The 6055-nt window shown below is 41.7% G+C and overlaps 2 long non-coding RNA genes across 2 annotated transcripts; one reads left to right on the top strand and one right to left on the bottom strand.

Moving 5' to 3' along the window:
• Positions 1–1235: 1235 nt before the first annotated feature.
• On the bottom strand, positions 1236–3240 carry LOC132660009 (uncharacterized). Its single transcript, XR_009601149.1, has 2 exons — positions 3151–3240; positions 1236–2249 (listed from the first exon to the last, which is right to left on the bottom strand). It is a non-coding gene; the product is annotated as an uncharacterized LOC132660009 (long non-coding RNA).
• On the top strand, positions 2515–5513 carry LOC132660010 (uncharacterized). The gene is made up of 2 exons (XR_009601150.1): positions 2515–3961; positions 4518–5513. It is a non-coding gene; the product is annotated as an uncharacterized LOC132660010 (long non-coding RNA).
• The last annotated feature ends 542 nt before the right edge of the window (positions 5514–6055 follow it).

The raw sequence follows: 6055 nt of genomic DNA, 5'->3' as shown, positions 1-6055 counted from the left end.
TGTGGTTTTGATTTGCATTTCTCTGATAATGAGTGATGTTGAGCATCTTTTCATGTGTTTGTTAGCCATCTGTGTGTCTATTTTGGAGAAAGTCTGTTTAGTTCTTTGGTCTATTTTTTGATTGGGTCACATATTTTTCTGGAATCCAGCTTCAGGAGTTGCTTGTATATTTTTGAGATTAATTCTTTGTCACTTGCTTCATTTGCTATTATTTTCTCCCACTCTGAAGGCTGCCTTTTCACCTTGCTTATAATTTCTTTTATTGCACAAAAGGTTTTAAGTTTAATTAGGTCCCATTTGTTTATTTTTGCTTTTATTTCCATTACTCTGGGAGGTGGGTCATAGAGGATCATGATTTATGTCAGAGAGTGTTTTGCTTATGTTTCCTTTAAAAGTTTTATAGTTTCTGGTCTTACATTTAGATCTTTGATACATTTTGAGTTTATTTTTGTGTGTGGTGTTAGAAAGTGTTCTAGTTTCATTCTTTTACAAGTGGTTGACCAGTTTTCCCAGCACCACTTTTTAAAGTGGTGTGTATTGTATATTTTCCATTGTATATTCTTGCCTGCTTTGTCAAAGATAAGGTGTCCATAGGTGCGTGGATTTATCTCTGGGCTTTCTATTTTGTTTCATTGATCTATGTTTCTGTCTTTGTGCCAGTACCATACTGTCTTGATGACTGTAGCTTTGTGGTATAGCCTGAAGTCAGGCAGGTTGATTCCTCCAGTTCCATTTTTCTTTCTCAAGATTGCTTTGGCTATTCGAGGTTTTTTGTATTTCCATACAAATTGTGAAATTATTTGTTCTAGTTCTCTGAAAGATACCATTGGTAGCTTGATAGGGATTGCATTGAATCTATAGATTGCTTTGGGTGGTATACTCATTTTCACTGTATTGATTCTTCCAATCCATGAACATGGTATATTTCTCCATCCTGCCATGCTTTCTTAACTGGAATATACAACAAGGGTGAGCAGCAGTTTATCAGAGGATATGTGCCCAGTGCTCAGTCACTCAGTCGTGTCTGATTCTTTGCAACCTCATGGACTGTAGCCCACCAGGCTCCTCTTTCCATGGAATTTTCCAGTCAAGAACACTGGAGTGGGTTGCCATTTGCTTCTCCAGGGGATCTTCCTGATCCAGGGATCAAACCCGAGTCTCCTGTGTCTCCTGCATTGACAAGCAGATTCTTTACCACTGAGCCACCTGGGAAGCCCATCAGGGGGTATAAAGACTTAGAAATTTAATATTACACATCTTTTCAAAGCATTACATTTACCTCTGTGAGTGCTAAGTCTCATCAGTTGTATCTGACTCTTTGCAACCCCATGGACTGTAGCCCACCAGGCTCCTCTGTCCATGGGATTCTCCAGCCAAGAATACTAGAGTGGGTTGCTGTTTCCTCCTCCAGGGGATCTTCCCAAGCCAGGGATAGAACACACATCTCTAATGTCTCCTGCATTGGCAAGTGGGTTCTTTACCACTAGCACCACCTGGGAAGCCCATAAGTTTACCTAGTGTAACCAATTCATAACATTTTCATGTAAAAACAAATAGGGGTAAGCTACAGACAGTGCTGTAAAATGCATACAAAGTTTTAGGCTAAAGCTTTGTGGGCTCATGGTAGACTTCTTTACAGGATCCAGGAGGAATTCATTCCTTCTCTTCTGCCATTAATTGAACATCAGTTGTTAAATAAGTATTGTTGCTGGCCAAACTCTTGGCCTTCTCTGCCCACCGAAGCTAAATCAAAAAAATACGAAGACAGAGTTTGGAGAAAATAGAAAGATGGCTTTAATTCTCAGCCGGCAGAGAGGAGAACACAAGGCTGATGTGTCAAGAACTGTGCTCCCTGCTCCATGAGGATTCTCAGTTCAGTTCAGTGGCTCAGTCGTGTCCGACTCTTTGCGACCCCATGAATTGCAGTACACCAGGCCTCCCTGTCCATCACCATCTCCCGGAGTTCACTCAGACTCACGTTCATCGAGTCAGTGATGCCATCCAGCCATCTCATCCTCTGTCGTCCCCTTCTCCTCCTGCTCCCAATCCCTCCCAGCATCAGAGCCTTTTCCAATGAGTCAGTTCTTTGTATGAGGTGGCCAAAGTACTGGAGCTTCAGCTTCAGCATCATTCCTTCCAAAGAAATCCCAGGGCTGATCTCCTTCAGGGGCTTATATAAGTCAAGGGCTCACAGTCAGGAGTTTGTGATGAGGAACAAGGTGATATGATCTTGATTTCTTCCTCTTGTACTGTTTCAAAGACAGTCATAAACTGGCGTCAGTAACCCAGTAATTGAGTCTGACAGTTTGGCGGTGGCTCTTTGGCCTTTTTTCTGATATGTAGCTACAAGGGAGGGTGTTGCAAAGGTAAACACAAGATAGGGGATGTATTTAGCATAGAGTCAAAGGAAGAATTGCCAATTTAGCACCTGTAGAGTTAGGAGGCCGAAAAGCAAACCTAGCTACAGACATGCAGAGTTAAGAGCAGTTAAAGTAAGGAAAAAAAAAAAAAAAAGGAATGTTCAGACCTGCTCACTGTTCTCTTTATCTTCTCTTTATCTTTCATTCTCAGGAAAAGGAAAGAGAAAAACTCAGTCATCTTTTTTTCTTTTCACTGCAACAGTATCTTAGAAGATACAAAATATATACACTTCCAAAAGAATATAATCTGAACTGAAACAAGATACATGAACAAATGAATCAAGTAGATATCTAGAGGTATGTCTCTTTTGAGAAGTATGAGAGATTGCTTCTGCATCTGTGAGATCACTACACATTAGACTCCTGCCATGACAGAACTATGAGAAGCCAATTCACGGTCCCCACTAGAGAAACCTGGAGAAAAAAATTAAATTCTGCTGGTGACTCACTAAGGAACCCGATTCAGAAACGGTAAAGGATAGGTCTTTCTTACACAGAGCAAAAGCTAAGATGATCAAGACAAGTGGGTTTGGGAGGATGGAGAAGATTACAAAGGGCAGGAACTGTGAGAAGGCCATCCAGGTAAATGGAGTGATGTCTAGAAAAGAGACAGAGCCAGGAAAAATGAAGCTGTGTTGGAGGTTCTGGTGAACTCAGAAGTTTCACCAAATATGACAGCATGGTCTAATGAAGGGACACTGAAGCCAAAGACAAAGAATGTGAAATGTACCTCCCACTTAGGACATACTCAAGTGAAGCTTGCTGACTTTACACGAACAGGACGAGGCAGGTGTGATGATACATTCCACAGCACCCTGGCGAGTGAAAAGGAGTTCAGCTCCAGAGTCAGCTTGCAATGTTTCCTGTTTGGCTCCTCCTCCTATTCCCTCACCTCCCTGTCCTCTCCCATTCTAACAGGCATTAAAACAACATTTTGCAACACCACCCACACCATTGTATGCAGTTAAACCAGGAGGAGTCCTATGAGATGATTCATCCAGAGGTGGAATAACCTATGCTGGTAGATTAAGTGGGAAAGGGTTGGGATCACCCAGTTTAGGGTGTGGGTTGACCCGCAAGTGTTTAATGTGTACATCTGCATAGTTACTAGACCATCCTGGGAAGGAACTGATTCATTTTGTCTTGATTAGTCCCCTGTGTAAGATTTGAGGGAGTCAGTCACAGGCAGGCCTAGAAAATGACAGGCCTTACCCCACTGGGCAGAGTTTTTACTGGGTAGTTAATTGCAGAATAGGACAGGTACTTTCTGCAGCCACCCCAGAAAGAAAAGGAGGACAGTGTGAGGGTTGCATACCAGCAATTCCTTCCCAAAAGACCAGCATCTCCTGGCAGCAGATTGGAGCAAGGTGGGCGTGTCCCTAGAGGCCAAGACATCTCCCCCGTATATGGCATCACTAACCTTGTGTGCACTGGATTTTCTATGTGCTGCTGCTGCTGCTAAGTCACTTCAGTCATGTCCGACTCTGTGCGACCCCATAGACGGCAGCCCACCAGGCTCCCCTGTCCCTGGGATTCTCCAGGTAAGAACACTGGAGTGGGTTGCCATTTTCTTCTCCAATGCATGAAAGTGAAAAGTGAAAGTGAAGTCGCTCAGTTGTGTCCGACTCTTCGCGACCCCTTGGACTGAAGCCTACTAGGCTCCTCCGTCCATGGGATTTTCCAGGCAAGAGTACTGGAGTGGGTTGCCATTGCCTTCTCCTTATACCTGATGGGGACCTTGCTAAGGCCAAATTGAAACAGGAGGTCTGTTGAGCAAAAGTGCTCAGTTATTCCAGCAGATCCCCTGTCACGTGATAGAAGCCACAAGTGCACCTTTTTGTCCTGGAAAGAATCAGTTGATCAGCCCCTTTTATTAGGTTGGTGCACAAGTAATCGTGGTTTTACATTGTTGAACTTTGCCATTTGATATTGGAATACATGCTAAATAAATGGGTTATATTATACATCATTTTAATGCATATCTCTCACTTTATGTTTTTTGCTATTCACATTACTTGCAGTTTATTTTATATTTATTTTAGACTATAGACATGACGTTAGACAAAAAGCAAACCTGAGTGTTTTTTTTATTTCGAGTTCAAAATGGGTCATAAGGAAGTGGAGACAACTTGCAACATCAACAATACATTTGGCCCAGGAGCTGCTAACAAAGGTACAGTGCAGCAGTCGTTCAAGTTTTGTCAAGAAGACAAGAGACTTGAAGATGAGTAGAGTAGTGGCCATCCATCGAAAGTTGACAAAGACCAGTTGAGAGCCATCATCAAAGCTGATCATCTTACAACTACACAAGAAGTTGCCAAAAAAGAAAAAAACTCAATGTCAACCCTTCTACAGTCATTCAGTATTTGAAGCAAATTGGAAAGGTGAAAAAGCTCAGTAAGTGCATGCATGATGAGCTGACCACAAACCAAAAAATCATTATTTTGAAGTGTCATCTTATTCAAGCCAACAACAACGAATCATTTTCGATCGAATTGTGATGTGTGATGAAAAGTGCATTTTATACAACAACCGGTAATAACCAGCTCAGCTGTTGAACCAAAAAGAAGCTCCAGAGCACTTCCCAAAGCCAAACTTGCACCGAAAAAAAAAAGGTCAGGATCACTGTTTGGTGGTCTGCTGTGGTCTGATCTGCTACAGTTTTCTGAATCCTGGCAAAACTATTACTTTTGAGAAGTATGCTCAGCAAATCAATGAGATGCACCAAAAACTGCAGCACCTGTAGCCAGCATTGGTCAACAGAAAGGGCCCAATTCATCTCCACGGCAATACCCAACCACACATCACACAACCAATGCGTCAAAAGTTGAACGGATTAGGCTATGAAGGTTTGCTTCACCAGCCATATTCACCTGACTTCTCGCCAACTGACTGCCACTTCTTCAAGCATCTCCACAATGTTTGCAGGGAAAACCCTTCCATAACCACAGGAGGCAAAATGCTTTCCAAGAGTTCGTCGAATCCTGAAACGTGGATTTTTACACTACAGGAATAAACAAACACTTCTCATTGGCAAAAATGTGTCAATTATAATGGTTCCTATTTTAATTAATAAAGATGTGTTTGAGCCTAGTCATAATGATTCAAAATTCACAGTCTGAAACTGCAATTACTTCTGTACCAAACTAATACTTATGAGATAGATGCATTGTCCAGGAGCCATTAAGAGGAGAGCAGAGGGTGTATCAGAAGGAATCCTGGCACTGTTCCTCCTGGAAGGTCTCTACTATGCAAAGCTGGTTGCTGGAGAGGAATGGAAGGAATTTGCATAAGGACCTCAGAGCCTTCTGAGAGAAAATGAGTTGGAATCCCAACATTTTGGGCCTCAATACTTGTTTTTAGAAATCTGAAGTCTTGCAAACTGGCTGCCCAGATAAATATACTATCAATCTTAAAAAAAAAAAAAACAAAAACATAAAAGTTGAGAATACAAAGCAGATTATAGCAACGAGACTTTTATTTTCTATTTAAATTATTTTAAAAACAATACTTTTTCCTTAAAGTATTCCTTCATTTAGTATCCACCTTCCTAAAATATCCACCTTCCTTCCTAGAAGGTATACATTTTCAACAACAAAAAGGAAGCCTAATGACCCAGTGATGCTCTACCTAAG

The sequence above is a fragment of the Ovis aries genome, chromosome 6, assembly GCF_016772045.2.
Source record: "Ovis aries strain OAR_USU_Benz2616 breed Rambouillet chromosome 6, ARS-UI_Ramb_v3.0, whole genome shotgun sequence".
Lineage (NCBI taxonomy): Eukaryota > Metazoa > Chordata > Mammalia > Artiodactyla > Bovidae > Ovis > Ovis aries.
This window is presented reverse-complemented; position numbering and strand designations above follow the sequence as displayed.